The 23712-nt window shown below is 46.3% G+C and overlaps 1 long non-coding RNA gene across 1 annotated transcript in view; it reads left to right on the top strand.

Moving 5' to 3' along the window:
* The first annotated feature begins 7278 nt into the window (after nucleotides 1-7278).
* LOC138364134 (uncharacterized) overlaps nucleotides 7279-23712 on the top strand; it is a 17796-nt gene continuing 1362 nt past the window's right edge. The window contains exons 1-2 of the long non-coding RNA XR_011228314.1: nucleotides 7279-7381; nucleotides 13983-14088. This is a non-coding gene — a long non-coding RNA (uncharacterized lncRNA). The remainder of the gene's footprint in view (nucleotides 7382-13982; nucleotides 14089-23712) is intronic.

Here is a 23712-nt window from a genome sequence, read left to right on the forward strand (position 1 = left end):
ACTCTTGTCATGTTGCTTCTTTACAATTAATAAAAAGGAACCCCAGTACCAAGATGAAGGACACCAAACTCCTCAACGGTCTCCCAAGCATAGTGGAATAGAGTGGAGAGTCTCACGTCGTCCTTCTATCGGTGTGCCGTCTCGTCCCTTGTGGATCTAGTGATCTGAACACCAGCAACCTGTACTAAGTGTGGTAAAGGAACACACTCCGTCTGAGTAAGGGCCCTCGGCGATATGGTTCTCACTAACATTCCAGAACATGGCCGTTCGTCGGGAGCAACGAGAGTAAAGTTGGTTGCAACTTTTCATCTGAGCAGAAAATTGGCTATAGCTCTGATTGAGGGAAATGTTGGCTGTATTTCCCCACTTAGAGGGAATGCCTGCTTTACGTCTCCACTTCAAGGGAATGTTTGCGGTATTTCTCCAATAAATGTTGGAATGTTTGTTGTATATCGTTTGAATGAATGTTTGCTGTTTGCTGTATATTGCCCGAAACGCTATGCGTATTAGTGGCTTTAGGTATTGTATGTACTAGCTCTATTTTTTAATCCAACATTATGTTTGCAACTCATTTTCTATGTTTGTAACTTTACCTAAATAAAAAATCTAAACTTAAATCTAATCTTTCACTTGAGGGGAGTGTTTGCTGTATTTCTCCACTTGAAGGAAATGTTGGCTGTATTTCTGAACTTGAGGGAAATGTTGGCTGCACCTTTCCACTGGAGGGGAACTTTCTACTTACTTTCCACTTACCCTAGGATGCTAGATGAGCATAATTTACATTGGGCGCCAAAAAGAGCATACTTTCCGTAAGTAACAAAGAAGCATACTTTCCCTTGAGTGCCAGATAAGTATACATCCCTTAAGCGCTAGGGAAGCATACAACCCTTAAACCCTTGAGGTGCATACTTCCCTTAGAGGAGCATGTTTATCTTAAAGTGCAGAACTATTGCATTATGTTCGGCTGTTCCTTCCCTGCTAGGTACAGTGTACAGTGACGATAGTTGACCTGCGATGTACTTTGTGTTAATAATTTAATTTTGTATTGTCAGATCCAGTCATATGCCGAGTCAATGTGGAAGGAAATGAACAGGTGCTCGGAGAGGCAGCAAATCTCCATGACACAGGTGAGTGGGTTATGGACAGTGTTGTAACACGTGCTCGCCCAGGCTGCAGGTGTCCATGACACAGGTGTGTTATGGATAGTTGTTGTTGTTTAAGATTCGCTACTCAGAACGATAAGTTCCAGTAGCACGGGCTATGGTGAGCCCGTAAGTGGAGGCTCTTTGGAGCCATTATCTGTATCAGTGGCTGATACTAGAGATGTGGCGATGGATGGGTGTCTTCATGATGGTTTTCAGCCTGGGGGGCTGGCTATACCAGTTATTATGCTGGCGGGGTTAGTGTAGACCTCTAGGTTTTCCGTTTTTTCTTTGCCTGCGACTTTGGCTGAGCAGTGCTGTCGTTAGAGTTTGGTGACGTGGCCTCCATGAGGAAGTCTTAAACCGTGTAGGTATCGTATTTGTGATGCGGCGGTGGAGCTCCTACTATGATTTCCTCGTCCGAGGAGTCCGTAAACTCCGTAGTGGGCGTTTTTGTCTTTCGCCTCGCAGCCTTAGGTAGGTTTAGGTGTCGTTGATTGGTGGTTGTAGCTATTTCAAGAGCGCTGGTGGTGCTGTTATCGTTTGTAGACAGCACGTCTGCTAGCGCGGCTGCTGAGATAGTGATGGTAGGAGTGTTGGGAGCTGGAGAAGGAATTACCTTCGCCCGGGTCATGGGCGGTCCTGGAGTCGGTGTTGAAGTTGACCACACTGCGCCTTGTGATGTGTTAGCGGGAGATGTCTCCCGTCCTCACTATGGATAGTGTTGTAACCCACTTTTAACTAATGGAAAGTCAATAGCCAGGAGAGGTGTGCTAGAACACTGTAAAACTAGGTGACATTTCCAATGTAATACAATTGATGGATCGCGTACTTTTCATTGTTACTCCTCTGACAGATGACATGTTTTGCACTGTTACCCATATGACAGACAGCATATTTTCCAGTGTTACTCATCTGACAGATGGCATATTTTCCAGTGTTACTCATCTGACAGATGGCATATTTTCCAGTGTTACTCATCTGACAGATGGCATATTTTCCAGTGTTACTCATCTGACAGATGGCATATTTTCCAGTGTTACTCATCTGACAGATGGCATATTTTCCAGTGTTACCCATCTGACAGATGGCATATTTTCCACTGTTACCCATCTGACAGATGGCATATTTCCCACTGTTACTCGTCTGACAGATGGCATATTTTCCACTGTTACCCATCTGACAGATGGCATATTTTCCACTGTTACCCATCTGACAGATGGCATATTTTCCAGTGTTACTCATCTGACAGATGGCATATTTTCCAGTGTTACCCATCTGACAGATGGCATATTTTCCACTGTTACCCATCTGACAGATGGCATATTTCCCACTGTTACTCATCTGACAGATGGCATATTTTCCAGTGTTACCCATCTGACAGATGGCATGTTTTTCATTGAAAATAATGTTGTGGTGAGAGCACTTGTGACGGCTGTGTGTTGTCAACAGGACGGACTGGTGAAGGCCTGGCAGCTTACCAAGCCTCGTATCCAAGGCTATGACGTGTTGCTGGTCGACGGAGCAGAGGACATCAGTGACGCCGTCTTGGATATCCTCCTCAACCAAAACTGTGCCAAGGTCAGCAGAGGGGAGAGAACTGAGAGAGTAGAGCAGCAGGGGAGAGATCGGAGAGAGTAGAGCAGCAGGGGAGAGAACGGAGAGGGTAGAGCAGCAGGGGAGAGAACGGAGAGGGTAGAGCAGCAGGGGAGAGAACGGAGAGAGTAGAGCAGAAGGGAAGAGAACGGAGAGAGTAGAGCAGAAGGGGAGAGAACGGAGAGAGTAGAGCAGCAGGGGAGAGAACAGAGAGGGAAGAGCAGAAGGGAAGAGAACGGAGAGAAAAGAGCAGAAGGGAAGAGAACGGAGAGGGAAGAACAGAAAGGAAGAGAACGGAGAGGGTAGAGCAGAAGGGGTGAGAACGGAGAGGGAAGGGAAGGGAACTATCAGGAGAGAGAGCCAAGCCATTACGACTTTATAGCACTTGGAAGGGGTCAGGATTAGGATTTGGGATGGGACCTGGGAAGGAATGGTGCCCAACCACTTGGACGGTCGGGGATTGAACGCCGACCTGCATGAAGCGAGACCGTCGCTCTACCGTCCAGCCCAAGTGGTTGGGGAACGGAGAGGGAAGAGCAGAAGGGAAGAGAACGGAGAGGGAAGAGCAGAAGGGAAGAGAACGGAGAGGGAAGAGCAGCAGGGGAGAGAACGGAGAGGGTAGAGCAGCAGGGGAGAGAACGGAGAGGGTAGAGCAGAAGGGGAGAGAACGGAGAGGGTAGAGCAGAAGGGAAGAGAACGGAGAGGGAAGAGCAGCAGGGGAGAGAACGGAGAGGGTAGAGCAGCAGGCGAGAGAACGGAGAGGGAAGAGCAGAAGGGAAGAGAACGGAGAGGGAAGAGCAGCCGGGGAGAGAACGGAGAGGGTAGAGCAGCAGGGGAGAGAACGGAGAGGGTAGAGCAGAAGGGAAGAGAACGGAGAGGGAAGAGCAGCCGGGGAGAGAACGGAGAGGGTAGAGCAGCAGGGGAGAGAACGGAGAGGGTAGAGCAGAAGGGGAGAGAACGGAGAGGGTAGAGCAGAAGGGAAGAGAACGGAGAGGGAAGAGCAGCAGGGGAGAGAACGGAGACGGTAGAGCAGCAGGGGAGAGAACGGAGAGGGTAGAGCAGCAGGCGAGAGAACGGAGAGGGAAGAGCAGAAGGGAAGAGAACGGAGAGGGTAGAGCAGAAGGGGAGAGAACGGAGAGGGTAGAGCAGCAGGGGAGAGAACGGAGAGGGAAGAGCAGAAGGGAAGAGAACGGAGAGGTAGAGCAGCAGGGGAGAGAACGGAGAGGGTAGAGCAGCAGGGGAGAGAACGGAGAGGGTAGAGCAGCAGGGGAGAGAACGGAGAGGGTAGAGCAGAAGGGGAGATAACAGAGAGAGGAAAGAACAGCAGAAGAGAGAAATGAATTGGTGGAGCAACTGGGGAAGAGAAGGGAGTTGCTGGGAGGGATCCGGTGAGAAAAGAGAGTGGAAGAGGGCTGGGGGAGAGAGGAGGGGTGCGGATGAGAGTGGAAGAAGAATGACAGACAAGTCAGGGGTCAGAGCTTGGAACGAGGACGCTGTCGAGAGAGGGGAAAACAACTGGAGAACTGCGGAGGAGTCTTCGAGGGGGAGGGGGGAAAAGTCAGAGGGAAGGCGTTTTGTATTTGGAACAGAGAGATTGTCTGTTCTGTCTGAGGAGCCATGCCAGAGAGGAGACGTGATTCTGGCTTCCTATTTCATACACTTTCTTACACCCTCTTTCTTGACGCTGTCAGCCCACTACCCTAAACTCTCCTACGTCATGCTGTCAGCCCACTACCCTAAACTCTCCTACGTCATGCTGTCAGCCCACTACCCTAAACTCTCCTACGTTATGCTGGCTGCCCACTACCCTAAACTCTCCTACGTTATGCTGTCAGCCCACTACCCTAATCTCTCCTACGTCATGCTGTCAGCCCACTACCCTAAACTCTCCTACGTGATGCTGTCAGCCCACTACCCTAAACTCTCCTACGTCATGCTGTCAGCCCACTACCCTAAACTCTCCTACGTCATGCTGTCAGCCCACTACCCTAAACTCTCCTACGTTATGCTGGCTGCCCACTACCCTAAACTCTACGTTATGCTGTCAGCCCACTACCCTAAACTCTACGTTATGCTGGCTGCCCACTACCCTAAACTCTCCTACGTCATGCTGGCTGCCCACTACCCTAAACTCTACGTTATGCTGGCTACCCACTACCCTAAACTCTACGTTATGCTGGCTACCCACTACCCTAAACTCTACGTTATGCTGGCTGCCCACTACCCTAAACTCTCCTACAGCATCCTCTACTTAGTGCTGGCTATACTCTACCCTTCACTCCGTCACCCTTCTCTTACACTGAATTATCTGTCATCTACCCACACTCCGTCACCCTTCCTTGACGTGCTGCTGGCTGTTGTGGGGAAATTTTGCTATAGATGAATACTAATAAAATGATGTATAATTCTAATATGCTCGAAGGACCAGAATTCGATTCTAAATCGAACCAGTGGCTTATGGGTCTCTATGAATAAATGCAATTAAATTCTAAAGATTCTATTAATATATAATTAATGAACTGTAAATTCTTTAAATTCTAAAGCCGCTTCCCATCACTGATTTTAGGGGTTATTCTATAAAGTTAGTTTATATAATGCATGTAATGTATAATAAATTTCATAATTGATGAAATTAGAAATGCACGTATAAATTATAAATCTTATAAGAAATCATTCAATTAATGAAAGAAATGTTCTTTGAAATTACAAGAACAAATAACAGCTTAGCTGTATGATGAAATAGTAGCATACATCTGGCAAGGATCGTCAATGGAGCTCGTTTAATCAGGATATCCTGGAAACACGTGACTGAGGCAGATGTTTATCTCCTTTCTTGCCAATAACACAGGCTGAAATACGGGCAGTATGTAAATATTATCTAAAGAGATATAATACTACACATATTTCTAAATGAAATGTGAGATCGCCCTGAAATAAAACTCACTAGTTATTTTTAGTGGGCATGCAGTATGATGACAAACGTCCTATCTAATATTATGTTATGATCACACATAATAAAAGGCTTTAGAAACTTAAAGTTTGCCGATCCTGGTGTCTGAGAAATGATGAAGCTGCTCCGTCACTCTAACGTCTGCAGTAGGAAAGGACGACGCAATAACGAGACGGTAATTCTAGCGAGCTTCCAGACACTATCTCTCTCTGAGAATAATTTCTGCTTCATTAAGTACTAAATGTCAGTAATTAAGTATTGGATGATTATGACACCTAGTACAGGAAATACATCCTATTGTATTAGGGATTAGTAATTTAGGTATTGGAAATTTCCAACAGCTGTCTTCTACCCTATACGCCGTCACCCTTCCATTACGTGGTGTTGGCTGATATTTTACATATATCTATTGTGCACATGCTTTCATCAGGTGACAGTTATTATTGAATTGTGTTGTTGTTTGTTTCAGGTGTTAGTGGGAGACTCGTACCAACAGCTGGGCTCCTCCGGAAGAAGAGTCAACGCCCTGGATAAGGTGACACCCACTCACAAGTTTTTCCTCCACCAGTCTTTCAGGTTCGGACCGGAGGTGTCGTATGTGGCACAATGTACTCTGCAGGCTCTCCATGGGGTTCCTCCCCGGACTGTCGTCGGAGCGAGAATAAAGGACTCATTTGTCCATGCTCCAAATCCTCGACTTTTTGACCCAAGCTCTAAACTCAAAAGGGCTTATATAGCCAAGTCAAATGTGGAACTTTATAAAGTTGCCACGGAGATGTGCGAGGATACAAGGAACATAGCAGCATCCATGACCTTTGTTGGTGGGCTGAGTAAGTATGGATTTGACGATGTTATGGACATATTTAATTTATATCAAATTCAGGAGGGACTTGCCACAAGAGAATCAGCAAATATTCGGAATCCATTAGTGGCCAAATTCGAAACAATAGCCGGCCTTAAGAACTTTGCTCAAACTTATAAAGACCTAGATCTACTTTCCACAATTGAGATGTTCAGTTACAGTGGGAGAAGGACCCCCTATCACATGACTCTGCTTACTCAGAGGTGTAGCAACACAGAGACGTCCGAGGCAGACATTACCTTCACTACCGTTCACATGGCCAAGGGTCTAGAATGGGACTGGGTTATATTGACAGAAGTCTATATTTACCCTTACCTCAGCTTATATGCCGATACTGATGAAGAGTTGAGGATGGCGTATGTGTCCGTGACGCGAGCCAAGAAGTTTATCACAATCAACAACGCGGTTCTCTATGCCCTTCTTTCCGCCCATGACGAACTGGACGTGTTGGTAGCGAGGAAGAGCCTCCAGCAGGCCGTTTTGTGTCTGTGGTGCCGCGGCCCCATCACCCCCTCGTCCTCCCCGCTCATAGTTAAGGTAACTTCGCAATCACTTTTTATATAAACTGTCATAATTTTGGTTCAAATGTATTATATATTAAGTGGTAATTTTGTGTAACATATAATTGTCGGAACTTGTAATAATAATGATATATGACAGATCATATTTATTATGTAGGGGAAAGTTGTCACACATATTCATGAACATAATTAATTTTGTACATAATTTTTAGGCACTGCCATACTACGTATCTGATAATGGTAACCGGTTTCCCGGAGGATATATGTGCGACGGGTGTGCAACAAATGCAATGTTCGAAACCGCCACCAGGTGAGAAACAACTTGTTAGTGGTGTTGTGAGTTGTTAGTGGTGTTGTGAGTTGTTAGTGGTGCTGTGAGTTGTTAGTGGTGTTGTGAGTTGTTAGTGGTGTTGTGAGTTGTTAGTGGTGCTGTGAGTTGTTAGTGGTGTTGTGAGTTGTTAGAGGTGCTGTGAGTTGTTAGTGGTGTTGTGAGTTGTTAGTGGTGCTGTGAGTTGTTAGTGGTGCTGAGAGTTGTTAGTGGTGCATAAAGTTGTTAGTGGTGTTGTGAGTTGTTAGTGGTGCTGTGAGTTGTTAGTGTTGTGAGTTGTTAGTGTTGTGAGTTGTTAGTGGTGTTGTGAGTTGTTAGTGGTGCATAAAGTTGTTAGTGGTGCTGAGAGTTGTTAGTGGTGTTGTGAGTTGTTAGTGGTGTTGTGAGTTGTTAGTGGTGCATAAAGTTGTTAGTGGTGCTGAGAGTTGTTAGTGGTGTTGTGAGTTGTTAGTGGTGTTGTGAGTTGTTAGTGGTGCATAAAGTTGTTAGTGGTGCTGTGAGTTGTTAGTGTTGTGAGTTGTTAGTGGTGTTGTGAGTTGTTAGTGTTGTGAGTTGTTAGTGGTGCATAAAGTTGTTAGTGGTGTTGTGAGTTGTTAGTGGTGCTGTGAGTTGTTAGTAGTGTTGTCAGTTGTTAGTGGTGCTGTGAGTTGTTAGTGGTGTTGTGAGTTGTTAGTGGTGTTGTGAGTTGTTAGTGGTGCATAAAGTTGTTAGTGGTGTTGTGAGTTGTTAGTGGTGCTGTGAGTTGTTAGTGGTGCATAAAGTTGTTAGTGGTGTTGTGAGTTGTTAGTGGTGCTGAGAGTTGTTAGTGGTGCTGTGAGTTGTTAGTGGTGCTGTGAGTTGTTAGTGGTGTTGTGAGTTGTTAGTGGTTCTGTGAATTGTTAGTGGTGTTGTGAATTGTTAGTGGTGCATAAAGTTGTTAGTGGTGTTGTGAGTTGTTAGTGGTGCTGCGAGTTGATAGTGGTGCTGTGAGTTGTTAGTGGTGTTGTGAGTTGTTAGTGGTGCTGTGAGTTGTTAGTGGTGCTGTGAGTTGTTAGTGGTGCATAAAGTTGTTAGTGGTGCTGTGAGTTGTTAGTGGTGTTGTGAGTTGTTAGTGGTGCTGCGAGTTGATAGTGGTGTTGTGAGTTGTTAGTGGTGCTGTGAGTTGTTAGTGGTGCTGTGAGTTGTTAGTGGTGCATAAAGTTGTTAGTGGTGCTGTGAGTTGTTAGTGGTGTTGTGAGTTGATAGTGGTGTTGAGAATTGTTAGTGGTGTTGAGAATTGTTAGTGGTGTTGAGAATTGTTAGTGGTGTTGTGAGTTGTTAGTGGTGCTGAGAGTTGTTAGTGGTGCTGTGAGTTGTTAGTGGTGTTATGAGTTGTTAGTGGTGCTGTGAGTTGTTAGTGGTGCTGTGAGTTGTTAGTGGTGCTGTGAGTTGTTAGTGGTGCTGTGAGTTGTTAGTGGTGCTGAGAATTGTTAGTGGTGTTGTGAGTTGTTAGTGGTGTTGAGAATTGTTAGTGGTGCTGAGAGTTGTTAGTGTTGAGAATTGTTAGTGGTGCTGAGAGTTGTTAGTGGTGCTGAGAGTTGTTAGTGGTGCTGTGAGTTGTTAGTGGTGCTGAGAGTTGTTAGTGGTGTTGTGAGTTGTTAGTGGTGCTGAGAGTTGTTAGTGGTGTTGTGAGTTGTTAGTGGTGCTGAGAGTTGTTAGTGGTGCTGTGAGTTGTTAGTGGTGTTGTGAGTTGTTAGTGGTGCTGTGAGTTGTTAGTGGTGCTGAGAGTTGTTAGTGGTGTTGTGAGTTGTTAGTGGTGCTGTGAGTTGTTAGTGGTGCTGTGAGTTGTTAGTGGTGTTGTGAGTTGTTAGTGGTGCTGAGAGTTGTTAGTGGTGCTGAGAGTTGTTAGTGGTGCTGTGAGTTGTTAGTGGTGCTGAGAGTTGTTAGTGGTGCTGTGAGTTGTTAGTGGTGCTGAGAGTTGTTAGTGGTGTTGTGAGTTGTTAGTGGTGCTGTGAGTTGTTAGTGGTGCTGAGAGTTGTTAGTGGTGCTGAGAGTTGTTAGTGGTGCTGTGAGTTGTTAGTGGTGCTGTGAGTTGTTAGTGGTGCTGAGAGTTGTTAGTGGTGTTGTGAGTTGTTAGTGGTGCTGTGAGTTGTTAGTGGTGCTGAGAGTTGTTAGTGGTGTTGTGAGTTGTTAGTGGTGCATAAAGTTGTTAGTGGTGCTGTGAGTTGTTAGTGGTGCTGTGAGTTGTTAGTGGTGCATAAAGTTGTTAGTGGTGCTGTGAGTTGTTAGTGGTGCTGTGAGTTGTTAGTGGTGCTGTGAGTTGTTAGTGGTGCTGAGAGTTGTTAGTGGTGCTGTGAGTTGTTAATGGTGTTGTGAGTTGTTAGTGGTGCTGTGAGTTGTTAGTGGTGTTGTGAGTTGTTAGTGGTGTTGTGAGTTGTTAGTGGTGTTGTGAGTTGTTAGTGGTGTTGTGAGTTGTTAGTGGTGTTGTGAGTTGTTAGTGGTGTTGTGAGTTGTTAGTGGTGTTGTGAGTTGTTAGTGGTGTTGTGAGTTGTTAGTGGTGCATAAAGTTGTTAGTGGTGCTGTGAGTTGTTAGTGGTGCATAAAGTTGTTAGTGGTGCTGTGAGTTGTTAGTGGTGCTGTGAGTTGTTAGTGTTGTGAGTTGTTAGTGGTGTTGTGAGTTGTTAGTGGTGTTGTGAGTTGTTAGTGGTGCATAAAGTTGTTAGTGGTGCTGAGAGTTGTTAGTGGTGTTGTGAGTTGTTAGTGGTGTTGTGAGTTGTTAGTGGTGTTGTGAGTTGTTAGTGGTGTTGTGAGTTGTTAGTGGTGTTGTGAGTTGATAGTGGTGCATAAAGTTGTTAGTGGTGCTGTGAGTTGTTAGTGGTGCATAAAGTTGTTAGTGGTGCTGTGAGTTGTTAGTGGTGCTGTGAGTTGTTAGTGTTGTGAGTTGTTAGTGGTGTTGTGAGTTGTTAGTGGTGTTGTGAGTTGTTAGTGGTGCATAAAGTTGTTAGTGGTGCTGAGAGTTGTTAGTGGTGTTGTGAGTTGTTAGTGGTGTTGTGAGTTGTTAGTGGTGTTGTGAGTTGTTAGTGGTGTTGTGAGTTGTTAGTGGTGCATAAAGTTGTTAGTGGTGCTGTGAGTTGTTAGTGGTGTTGTGAGTTGTTAGTGGTGCATAAAGTTGTTAGTGGTGCTGTGAGTTGTTAGTGGTGCTGTGAGTTGTTAGTGGTGCATAAAGTTGTTAGTGGTGCTGTGAGTTGTTAGTGGTGCTGAGAGTTGTTAGTGGTGCTGTGAGTTGTTAGTGGTGCATAAAGTTGTTAGTGGTGCTGAGAGTTGTTAGTGGTGCTGTGAGTTGTTAGTGGTGCATAAAGTTGTTAGTGGTGCTGAGAGTTGTTAGTGGTGCTGAGAGTTGTTAGTGGTGCTGTGAGTTGTTAGTGGTGTTGTGAGTTGTTAGTGGTGTTGTGAGTTGTTAGTGGTGCTGAGAGTTGTTAGTGGTGCTGTGAGTTGTTAGTGGTGCTGTGAGTTGTTAGTGGTGTTGTCAGTTGTTAGTGGTGTTGTGAGTTGTTAGTGGTGTTGTGAGTTGTTAGTGGTGCATAAAGTTGTTAGTGGTGCTGAGAGTTGTTAGTGGTGCTGAGAGTTGTTAGTGGTGCTGTGAGTTGTTAGTGGTGTTGTGAGTTGTTAGTGGTGCTGTGAGTTGTTAGTGGTGCATAAAGTTGTTAGTGGTGCTGAGAGTTGTTAGTGGTGTTGTGAGTTGTTAGTGGTGCATAAAGTTGTTAGTGGTGCTGTGAGTTGTTAGTGATGCTGTGAGTTGTTAGTGGTGTTGTGAGTTGTTAGTGGTGCATAAAGTTGTTAGTGGTGCTGAGAGTTGTTAGTGGTGCTGAGAGTTGTTAGTGGTGCTGAGAGTTGTTAGTGGTGTTGTGAGTTGTTAGTGGTGCATAAAGTTGTTAGTGGTGCTGTGAGTTGTTAGTGGTGCTGTGAGTTGTTAGTGGTGTTGTGAGTTGTTAGTGGTGCATAAAGTTGTTAGTGGTGCTGAGAGTTGTTAGTGGTGTTGTGAGTTGTTAGTGGTGTTGTGAGTTGTTAGTGGTGTTGTGAGTTGTTAGTGGTGCATAAAGTTGTTAGTGGTGCTGTGAGTTGTTAGTGGTGCTGTGAGTTGTTAGTGGTGTTGTGAGTTGTTAGTGGTGCATAAAGTTGTTAGTGGTGCTGAGAGTTGTTAGTGGTGTTGTGAGTTGTTAGTGGTGTTGTGAGTTGTTAGTGGTGTTGTGAGTTGTTAGTGGTGTTGTGAGTTGTTAGTGGTGTTGTGAGTTGTTAGTGGTGCATAAAGTTGTTAGTGGTGCTGTGAGTTGTTAGTGGTGCATAAAGTTGTTAGTGGTGCTGTGAGTTGTTAGTGGTGCTGTGAGTTGTTAGTGTTGTGAGTTGTTAGTGGTGTTGTGAGTTGTAAGTGGTGTTGTGAGTTGTTAGTGGTGCATAAAGTTGTTAGTGGTGCTGAGAGTTGTTAGTGGTGTTGTGAGTTGTTAGTGGTGTTGTGAGTTGTTAGTGGTGTTGTGAGTTGTTAGTGGTGTTGTGAGTTGTTAGTGGTGCATAAAGTTGTTAGTGGTGCTGTGAGTTGTTAGTGGTGTTGTGAGTTGTTAGTGGTGCATAAAGTTGTTAGTGGTGCTGTGAGTTGTTAGTGGTGCTGTGAGTTGTTAGTGGTGCATAAAGTTGTTAGTGGTGCTGTGAGTTGTTAGTGGTGCTGAGAGTTGTTAGTGGTGCTGTGAGTTGTTAGTGGTGCTGAGAGTTGTTAGTGGTGCTGTGAGTTGTTAGTGGTGCATAAAGTTGTTAGTGGTGCTGAGAGTTGTTAGTGGTGCTGTGAGTTGTTAGTGGTGCATAAAGTTGTTAGTGGTGCTGAGAGTTGTTAGTGGTGCTGAGAGTTGTTAGTGGTGCTGTGAGTTGTTAGTGGTGTTGTGAGTTGTTAGTGGTGTTGTGAGTTGTTAGTGGTGCTGAGAGTTGTTAGTGGTGCTGTGAGTTGTTAGTGGTGCTGTGAGGTGTTAGTGGTGTTGTCAGTTGTTAGTGGTGTTGTGAGTTGTTAGTGGTGTTGTGAGTTGTTAGTGGTGCATAAAGTTGTTAGTGGTGCTGAGAGTTGTTAGTGGTGCTGAGAGTTGTTAGTGGTGCTGTGAGTTGTTAGTGGTGCATAAAGTTGTTAGTGGTGCTGAGAGTTGTTAGTGGTGTTGTAAGTTGTTAGTGGTGCTGTGAGTTGTTAGTGGTGTTGTGAGTTGTTAGTGGTGCATAAAGTTGTTAGTGGTGCTGAGAGTTGTTAGTGGTGCTGAGAGTTGTTAGTGGTGCTGAGAGTTGTTAGTGGTGCTGAGAGTTGTTAGTGGTGCTGAGAGTTGTTAGTGGTGTTGTGAGTTGTTAGTGGTGCTGTGAGTTGTTAGTGGTGCTGTGAGTTGTTAGTGGTGCATAAAGTTGTTAGTGGTGCTGAGAGTTGTTAGTGGTGCTGTGAGTTGTTAGTGGTGCTGTGAGTTGTTAGTGGTGTTGTCAGTTGTTAGTGGTGTTGTGAGTTGTTAGTGGTGTTGTGAGTTGTTAGTGGTGCATAAAGTTGTTAGTGGTGCATAAAGTTGTTAGTGGTGCTGAGAGTTGTTAGTGGTGCATAAAGTTGTTAGTGGTGCTGAGAGTTGTTAGTGGTGCTGTGAGTTGTTAGTGGTGTTGTGAGTTGTTAGTGGTGTTGTGAGTTGTTAGTGGTGCTGTGAGTTGTTAGTGGTGTTGTGAGTTGTTAGTGGTGTTGTGAGTTGTTAGTGGTGTTGTGAGTTGTTAGTGGTGTTGTGAGTTGTTAGTGGTGTTGTGAGTTGTTAGTGGTGTTGTGAGTTGTTAGTGGTGCATAAAGTTGTTAGTGGTGCATAAAGTTGTTAGTGGTGCTGAGAGTTGTTAGTGGTGCATAAAGTTGTTAGTGGTGCTGAGAGTTGTTAGTGGTGCATAAAGTTGTTAGTGGTGCTGAGAGTTGTTAGTGATGTTGTGAGTTGTTATTGGTGTTGTGAGTTGTTAGTGGTGCTGTGAGTTGTTAGTGGTGTTGTCAGTTGTTAGTGGTGTTGTCAGTTGTTAGTGGTGCTGAGAGTTGTTAGTGGTGTTGTGAGTTGTTAGTGGTGTTGTGAGTTGTTAGTGGTGGTGTGAGTTGTTAGTGGTGTTGTGAGTTGTTAGTGGTGTTGTGAGTTGTTAGTGGTGCTGAGAGTTGTTAGTGGTGTTGAGAGTTGATAGTGGGGCCATCAAGTTGTTAGTGTTAGTCTGTCTCTTCCACTGTCTCTCTCTCTCTCTCTCTCTCTCTCTCTCTCTCTCTCTCTCTCTCTCTCTCTCTCTCTCTCTCTCTCTCTCTCTCTCTCTCTCTCTCTCTCTCTCTCTCTCTCTCTCTCTCTCTCTCCCTCCCTCCCTCCCTCCCTCCCTCCCTCCCCTCCTTCTCTCCCCTCCTTCTCTCCCCTCCCTCCCTCTTTCTATTCCCCTTTCTGTCTTCCTCCCACCCTTTCTTTATCTTCCTCTTCCTCATTAATGTACTTTGTCGCCCCATTCATCCTCATTTTTACCAATAAGAACAAAGCTTTTTATTACATTTATTTTTTATCTTGAAACTCTTATTTTTTCATTTAAGAATAATATTATGTTTTTGATTCCATAGAACGATAGCTTGTCAAGTGCAAGTCTTCGCTCGAGCCTCCCGCTTAAGGTTGATCACTGGGAAGCAGCATGAATCAACCCGCTACAACTACAACGCAACGAGAAGGGTAATTAATATGTTACAAAGATCAGCAGACTATTTCCAGACATTTAAAGCTTAGTAGACTAATTCCTGACCTACCAGGCTTAGTAGACTAATTCCTGACCTACCAGGCTCAGTAGACTTATATCTGACCTACCAGGCTCAGTAGACTAATTCCTGACCTACCAGGCTTAGTAGACTAATTCCTGACCTACCAGGCTCAGTAGACTTATATCTGACGTTCAAAGCTAAGGTGGCTAACATGAGACCTTCAAAGATTAGTAGACCAACACCTGACCTTCAAAACTCAGTAAACTAATACCTGGGCCTTCAAAGCTCAGTAAACTAATACCTGACCTTCAGAGTTTGTAGACTAATACCTAGCCTCCAAAGATTAGTAAACTAACATCTAACCTTCAAAACTTAGCAGCTTTAAACCTTACATGCAGACGATTAAGATGACTTTCAAAACACAATAGGCTAACACCTGACCTAAAAGGCACAATAGACTAATACATGACGTTCAAAGATCAATAGATTAATAAGTGACCTTCATAGTTCAATACACTAATACGTGACCTTCAGAGCTAAATTGACTACTACATCCCCTTCAAAGCATAGTACAATACCACATAAGCCTCAAAGCACAGTTTACTAAAACCTGCCCTTCAAAGCACAATACACTAACATCTAACCTTCAGAACACAGTAGAGTAACTCCTACCCTTCAAAGTACAGTTGACTATCACCTGCTCCTCAGAGCACAGTGGACTAACACCTTCCCTTCAAAGCACAGTAGAGTAACACATTTTTATATTTTTTTCGGTGATTTTATATATATTTTTTCACTCCTGCATGGGGCCCTAAGCCTCTGACTGGCCCACTAAGTGTTACTTGTTTTTGTTTGTTTTACTTAGGCGGAGTATTTATGACTCGTGTGTTTGTTTCAGTAAGATTATGCCCATGTCTTTACAACCTGCTCTCGTACAAGACAGCACATATATGACTTATTGCTTAGTCACTATTTCGCTTATAAATAAGTATATATGTGACACAGTACAAACCATATTTTTTTCAAGGCACTAACTTTCTCTCATTTTCATTAAACAATAGAGATTTTATACAAAACTTGACAATATCCTGAGTTACTTTACAATTTATTTAAATATTTTAGTTTTGTTTTATTATTTTTATAAAACTGTAATATCGATATAGGTATAGGTTCAGTACTAACTGTAATATCTTAACATACTAAGAAGGTTAGGTTGTGGTTTTCTATTCAGCATTTCAAGGTAAACTCATATATTCACAATAAATTAGTATGTCACATATGCACTTATTCATAAGCAAGATATTGACTATAAGCAAGTGCAAGAACGGGTTGGTCTTTAAAAACTTCCTCTGCTCTGTTGATTCTTCTTTGATATCTTATTGGGTTTGTAACTGTGCACTCTGTTAGATAATGTTCCAGTGGTCTGTCGGGCATTTCTCCACAGTGCTGACATTTCCTCTCACTTTCTGGAATCTGTAAGCCTATTTCCCATGCACATAGGTATCCAAGCCTGATGCTATGTAAGTGTATTTCTGTAGTTCTACTGCTCCCTTTCATAAAAATAAGTGGTTCATAGTTGGTTGAATTCTTGTACCAATCCACAGATCCTGATGTTGCAGCTGCTGTGTTGAAATCACTGTACATCTGCATTACTCTATTTCTAATTACTGTAAACTTTTATTATGTGATAGACTGTGTGGTATGTAAATGTCTACATTTCTTCTCTTAGTTGGATGTTTTGCAGCTTTGTCTACAATGTCATTCCTATTATTCCCACATGACTTGGCACCCCAGTTGATAAGTATCCGACGGACTTGACGTTTGAGTGTTTGCAATAATGCTCTGACATTTGTGATCAGATGAATGTTGTCACGTATGTATTCCTGTTGCAAGATTTCAGTGGCAGTTCTCGAATCTGTATGTATGATAACATATTGTCGGTGTTCAGCAAGAGCATTTTCCAACGCCTTTTGAATAGCCAGCATATCTGTTTGTAAAGTTGAACACCCGTTTGAGTCTTTCCAACTACAGAATTTCCTGCCTTAACTGCAGCTCCGGTTTCTTGTCCCTGCTGGTCTTCTGATCCCTTTGTGAAGTATGTGAAGATGTCAGATGCCATATTTGCTTCTATATTCATCAATGCAAAGTTGCATAACAGATCAGGATTAATCTGGTTCTTTTTTAAAGTCTGCTGGCAGCAATTACCAAAAGGATTTCATAACGAAGTCTAAATGTATTTCGTCGACACCACTCTCAGTGACTGTTTTTGTTATATCGAATGTATTGATGGTGTTTATTGAATAATGGGTCCACACGTTGCTATTGGTAGTTTAGTGTCCAAAGTTAGTCCTCCGGTGATTATATCATTGTGGAATCTAACTTCAGCAGAGAGTTTCCTGTCTCGGTCATATTTTCAGTCATTGTGGACTGGAACGAGAACGGTGCTCCCTATATAGGCGTAGAACACAAACAGCAGAACATCTCAAATGCTGTACTCTATCCCAACAACGACGAGGAAGGCTATGTAGGCAAACAAATGATCGAGCTGAAGCTGAGAGAATCATATAAAATCCAAGAGAGGCAAAGGGAGCAAAAGGCCATAAGTGAAATAGAGAGGAACCCGAAATACTTTTTCTTGTATGCCAAAACCAGAACAAAAATTGCGTCCAGTATTAGGCCTTTGCGCAAGGGTGATGGAACTTTCACAGATGACAACAAACAAATGAGGCATCAGTACGATTGTTTTCAGTGAACCCCTGACCACATTGACGATCGATGATCCAAATGAATTCTTCATGAATGTGACACCAACATTGAACCACATATCAGATGTCACTTTAACCCCACTGGACTTTGAAGTAGCCATGGACAGCATGCTAATGCTATCGGCATTGTCTGCACACAGCTTGCCAAAGCTCTCTGCACCCGACTCGTGGAATTCTGTATTCATCAAGAAGTGCATAACACCACTTTCTCCTTCTCCTGAAAGGGTCATAACAGCACTATTCAGAGCTGGAGAAATTGCCAACCTGGAGAGCGTGCAAAGTCCCTTAACCGCTAGCACGCTCTCTATAAGTCATCGTAATTATTGTGACTGCTTAAAAGTTCTAAACCTGTATTCTCTAGAGCGCAGGCGAGAACAGAATAATCTACACACAAAATATTAGTGGGACTGGTTCCAAATCTGAAAATAGAAATAATATCATATGAGACCAGTAGGCATATCAGGATGTGCAGAATATCCCCGTTAAAAAGCCGAGGTGCAATAGGTACGCTGAGGGAGAACACTATCAACATCAAGGGCCCAAAACTTGTCAACACACTCCCGCTACACATAAGGAGCATACTGGCCGGCCTCTCACAGTGTTCTGGAGATACCTTGATAAACACCTACAAAGAATTACCTGATCAACCTGGCTGTGATTCATACGTTAGGCTGTGAGCAGCTCCGTCCAACAGACTTGTTGACCAGACGACCACCCGGGAGACCTGGTCTGGAACCGGGCTGCGAGGCCATTGATCCCTGAAAGCTACACAATGTAAGACTCTGAATTGAGAAGAGTTCTTAAACTTTGCCAGTTGGCAGTCCAGTTGGGACTTAGTTTTTCTGAAGGCAAAGTGATAGTTCACTGACTTGAGTTTGTTGACTGTCTCTTGTGTTGTAAGATTCCGTTGATCTTGAGTGACCACTGCTTCTTGCAGTTGCTTTTGTGGATCTTGTCTGCTGTCTTGACTACCCGGCTATTGTTGTTGGTAGTCTGTGTTCATGTCGCGTAGTTTGTCCTCTTGTGCTCCGTCTTGTCTCATTCTGTTTCTTGTGTACCTGTGGTCTGCTGCACGATCTTATACATTAATACACAAGTGATTTCTTGAGTCTGTTGTTGTGAGGCATTCTTCGTCATCTGTAGGCAATTGATAATGGTCTCTGCCATGATCTTCATGATGATTTTCAGCTGGACTTCAATAAAACTGTAAATTTGTTGTGTTGATTCCGAAAGTGATTGCTGTTCCTCACACCTCTCACACTTGCCTTCTGGAGAATGTCTTGCCCACCCACCTCTCACACAGATCTTGTACTGTATGTCTGCTTCTCACCCAGTTGTCACACTTGCCTTTCATTGCATGTCTGCCTCTCCCAACCTCACACACTTGCTTTATAATTGTATAAAATATAATTGTGACTGTAGGAGTTGTACACCTGCCCCTCTACTCTGGAATTACATTGAGTTGTATCACAGCAACCACCCCATCCCCCTTTGCAGTCACTGGACTTGTACTATGCTGTCCTCCGGCTTCTCCCAAAATGGCACATACAAGACTTGTGTTTTATGATGGTGAAAGAAGACACTCATCTTACCTAGTACACCCCCCTCCCCGCTCAGCTCGTTGTCGCCGTGTGGGGGCTTCGTGGGCGGCTGCTGGAGTGTGATGCTCCTTCGGACAGTCCTCTGTCCTTTTCTAGCCTTGTGCTCCTGCTGCCGTCCTCTCCAATTCTGCTGGGCACCTTTTCCTTTTCCTTCTGTTTCGTTTTTCTCCCCCCTCTTCTCCTATCTGCTGGCCGTTTCCTGCCGACCTTTTGCTCGTTCTGGTTCTTCCATGGACTTCTTCTATTTTGACGCCCGGGTGCTTGAGGAGGCATAGTCATGCACCCGTAGAACTGCAGTACCCGACGTCGAGAGCGAGGGGAACCTTTTATTGTCAATCCCCACTTCGTCACTGAACCCGATCTCGACGGACTGTCGGTTTCTTAAGGTGGCGTTTGTGGGGCGTATACTCACGACGCACCCCTAGGAGGCCCCGACAAGATCGGCGATAGCTTCTTGTTGGGTGTCCTGCCTCTAATTGTGGCTCCATGGTGGGTGTGGGGGCACATTCGTGAGTGAATTCATAATTTCGTCAAGATGATAACCCCTGTTTCGGCTGCTTCTGGCTTACCTTTTCAGGCTCGTGGGGTGGGCGACCAAGCCCCCGAGTCGGTCCGTATTGGAAGACCGGGCTCTGTAGCCTCCGCTGCATTGGGCCCCGACCTTGCTCCTCCTTTGGCCTCTCTGACTCCTTCCCCTGGCTCCCCTCCCTCCTCTGTGGTTGGGTCGAGCCCCAAGCCCCCAGTGGTGACTACCTCGTCCCCTGGCGCGGCTCCTTCTCTAGTTGTAACTACTGCGCCTTTTAACCCCTCTCTCTCTGGGGGTTCTCACCGCCGTTCTCGACACGGCCGCCCTCGCTCGATTCCTTCCAGTTCTGCTACCTATCAAGCCTTGTTTGGTCCCGCTTCGTGGGCCAAATATTTTGATCTCCTCCCTCTTGATTCTGCGCCTCCTGACGATTTCTCCCTTCATCGACATCTCATTGATTCCGTGGATGCCTCCATTACTTTTAACCCCACTCGTCTCGGTACGCGTGTCGTTGCTGCTCCTTCTCAGGATGCTGCTTCCCGCTTGGCTGCCTTATCCTGCCTTGGCGAGACCCCCGTTCGGGTCTCGAAGAACGCTCAATTGAATGCCAGTGTTGGCACTATTTTGCTCCCGCCCCATGTTGCAACCGGTGTTCGGGACCTGCGCGACTGCCACGACGATATTCGCCATATCCTCGCTGCCCAGGGCCATTCTATTCTCCAGGTGGACACGTTTACTCGTCCCCCTCGTGGTAGTCGCCGTCAACCCCTCCGGGTTGTGAAGATTACCTTTGATGGTAGGACCCTTCCACCCTCTGTCATTCTTGCTGGTGCCAGGTGCTCTGTCCAGGAGTACATTCCTTCTCCTCGGCTCTGCAACAAGTGCTGGAGGTTTGGGCATGGTGCCCTCCGCTGCTCCGGGACTGTATCTCTCTGTCCTTTGTGTGGTGGCGAAGGTCACTCTAAGTCGGAGTGCACTTCTCCCCAGGCTCGTTGCCTCAACTGCGGTGAGGCCCATCCTACCTTCTCCCGTGCGTGTGTCCATTACAAGCTTGAGGCGGCCGTCCTCAACCTGAAGCACCGGGAGCGTTTATCTTTTCCTGAGGCGAGGCGCCAGGTTCGCCGGCTCCCGCCTTATGCTAATATCTCTTATGCTCGCGTGTTGCGCTCTTCCTCTCCACGTCCTTCCCGCCTTCCTCAGACTCACAACCGTTTCCGGGCCTTGGACCCTGATGCGCCCACTGCCCCCTCCTCCGTTCCTTTGGGTTCTCTCCCGAAGGATCCTCCTCCTGGTCCTCTGTCTGGGGTTCCCCTTCCTTCTACCCGGTCTGTCGTGTCTTCTGTGTCTTCTTCCTCGTCCCCCTCCGATCCTCCTTCCCATCCTCTTCCTCCATCTCTTGGCTCTCCCCACCGCCTGTCGGTGCGGGCGGATGTCCATCGCTCTCCTAACGGTCGTCGTGTGTGCTCTCGTTCGGCTTCTCCTGTTGAGACACTGGAATCCGTTGCCCGGTACGTAGTTGCTGGGACACCGGTCTCTTTAAGTCAGAAGCGTAAGCCTGGCTCCTCTCCTTCCTCTTCCCCGGCGGATAAGAAGGCTTCGCTTTCTTCCTCAGCTCCTCCTTCTGGCTCTGTTGCTCCTTCCCCTCCCGTTTCAGTGCTTGCGCCCCCTGTTCCTGCTATGGAGGTTTCTTTGGCCCCTGCTTCCCTTTCGGTTGCTGCTCTTGCTGGGGTGCGCTCCCCTCTTTCTACTCCCCCTCCTCCTGCTGCTGTCCTTGACGGCTCCTCTCCGTTGTCTCCTCCTCTTCCTCCTCCTCCTCCAGTCCCTGCCCGCCCACCTCTGCTCTGTTCTCCCGTTTCCTTCCCTCCGTCTTTGCTCAGTTTACCCATGCCCCCTAACCCTGACTTTGCTGACCCTGATCCCGACCCTGATATTCTTTAACGTGCTCTGTTGCTCTTTCGCCTTTGTTTCTTCCTTGTTCTCTGTTTTTGTCCTTTCTCTTCTCGTCGTTGTCCATTCTTCAATGGAACGTTCGAGGTTATTACGCCAATTTCCTCGAACTCCAACTTCTGATTTCGCGGTTTTCGCCCCTTTGTGTCTGTCTCCAGGAGCCAATGCTTGGTGCTCGTCCTGGTCGTTTTCGTGGCTATTCCTTTCTCTCCCCCCCCCCAGCCATTGCTGGGGCTTCTAATTCTTCTGCTCTTTTGATTCGGGCTGATGTTCCCTTTGTTCCTTTACTTTTTCCTTCGCCTCTCCATTGTTCTGCTGCTCGTATCTTTGTGGGGAAATGGTACACAGTTTGTTCCATTTATCTCCCCCCGAGTGTCCCGCTCTCTCTTCCTGATTTGAAACACCTCCTGGACTCCTTGCCGGAGCCTGTGCTCCTGCTGGGTGACTTCAATTGTCGTCATTCTCTTTAGGGTGACGTTCTGACGAATACCCGGGGTCGCCTCCTTGAGCCGTTTCTCCTCTCTTCTTCCCTGTCTCTTCTGAATTCTGGTGAGCCCACTCATTTGGACTCTCGGACTCGCACCCTTTCTTGTCTTGATCTTTCTCTCTGCTCTTCTTCTCTTTACTTAGATTTCACGTGGCAGGTTCTTGATGACCTCCATGGAAGTGATCATTTCCCCATCCTTGTTTCCTTTTTCTCTTTTCGCCCTTCCCTCTCTTTCCCTAGGTGGCAGTTTGCTAAGGCAGACTGGACCCTATTTACCCTCAGTGCTGCTCTCCCTGACCTCTCCCTTCTGCCTCTCTCTCGCGCTCTCCTCCTTTTTCATGACACTGTCTTCAACGCTGCCCTCCGCTCTATTCCTCGCTCTTCCTCTCGGGGTCCACGGAAGTGCGTTCCCTGGTGGAATGCGGACTGTGCTCGGGCTGTCCGCTGTAAGCGTGCAGCCTGGAAGAGGCACCGCCGTAGGCAGACGTCCGATTCTTTTCTTTTCTTTCGGAAAGCGAGTGCGGTGGCCCGTAGGGCCATCCGTACGGCTAAACGTGAATGTTGGGCATCTTATGTCTCGACAATTACGTCCGAGACCCCTCTGGCCCAGATCTGGAAGCGTATCCGCAAGATAGCGGGTAAGTTCGTTCCCGATGTTTCACCGGTCCTTCACCTCCATGATACTCTTGTGGCGGACCCGTTGCAGGTCGCTTCCGAACTGGGTTCCCATTTTTCTTCTGTTAGCTCTGGTCTTCATCTTCCCCAATCTTTCCTTCTTCGTAAACCTGTCCTTGAGTCTCGTCCTTTAGATTTCTGCACTCGTCTTCAGCTTCCCTATAATGATCCCTTCTCTCTCTCTGAACTTCGTTCTGCCCTGGCCCTCTGCGGTTCTACGGCGGCGGGCTCTGATGGTATTCATTATGAGATGCTTCGCCATCTCCCTCCGAGCACGTCTCAGTATTTACTGAGTCTGTATAATCGGATCTGGGAGTCGTCGTCAGTCCCTGCGGACTGGCTCGATGCCGTTGTCCTCCCTGTTCGCAAACCGGGGTCTCTGGGTACTTCTCCTAAGGACTTTCGCCCTATTGCTCTCACAAGTTGTGTCTGCAAACTCTTTGAACGTATGGTTAACGTTCGTCTGATGTGGTTCCTGGAACACCATCACCTCCTCTCCCCTTCTCAATTTGGTTTCCGCTAGTGCCGCAGCACGACAGATGTCCTGGTGAACTTGGAGGTCTATATTCGTACTGCTTTTGCTGCGAAGACCTCCGTTGTTGCCGTCCTTTTTGACCTAGAAAAGGCTTACGACACCACTTGGCGTTATCATATCCTATCTCAACTTCATTCTTTTGGCCTTCGTGGTCGTCTCCCTCTCTTTCTCCGCAGCTTCCTCTCTCGTCGTTCCTTTCGGGTGCGCCTTGGTACCGCTCTCTCTCCCTCTTTTCAGCAATACGAAGGTGTGCCCCAGGGTAGTGTTCTGAGCACTACTCTTTTTCTTGTTGCCCTCAATGGTCTTCTTTCCTCTCTTCCTTCTGGTGTCTTCTCCGCTCTCTATGTCGATGATCTTACCCTTTGTTGTCAGGGTGATGATTCGCCTCTCCTTCAACGCCGGCTTCAACTTGCAATTGATGCCGTGTCGTCTTGGGCCACAGGTCATGGCTTCAAGTTCTCTACTTCTAAGACTTGTGCCATGACTTTTACGCGGAAACGGGTTGTTCTTCGTCCCTCTTTGTCGCTTTATGGTCATCCCCTTGAATACAAAGATTCCGCGAAGCTTTTGGGGTTATTCCTTGACACTCGTTTGTCTTGGTCTCCCCATATCTCTTACCTCCGTGTTGAGTGCTCTAAGGCCCTTACCCTCCTTCGGGTCTTGTCCCATACTTCTTGGGGGGCAGATAGGCGCGCACTCCTTGCTTTACATTCCTCTCTCGTCCTGTCTAAGCTCGATTATGGTTGCCCTGCTTACTCGTCTGCTTCTCCTTCTACTCTTCGCCGTCTTGATGCTTTGCACCATACTGGGTTGCGCCTCAGTTCTGGTGCCTTTCGTTCGACTCCCATCCTTAGCTTGTATGTTGACACTGGCTTCCTGTCTCTCCAGGACCGCCGTGATCGCTACTGTCTTCGCTATCTTGCGCGGTCCTTGCAACATCCTTCCTCTCGCCTCTGTCGTGCTTTAACTTTTACCCCTCCTGCGGTTCCTGTTCCTCTTCACCACCTCCCTCTTTCTGTCCGGTTATCTCGCCTACAGGATTCTCTCTCCGTTCGTATTTCT

The sequence above is a fragment of the Procambarus clarkii genome, chromosome 12 (genome assembly GCF_040958095.1).
Source record: "Procambarus clarkii isolate CNS0578487 chromosome 12, FALCON_Pclarkii_2.0, whole genome shotgun sequence".
In the NCBI taxonomy this organism is placed as follows: Eukaryota; Metazoa; Arthropoda; class Malacostraca; order Decapoda; family Cambaridae; genus Procambarus; species Procambarus clarkii.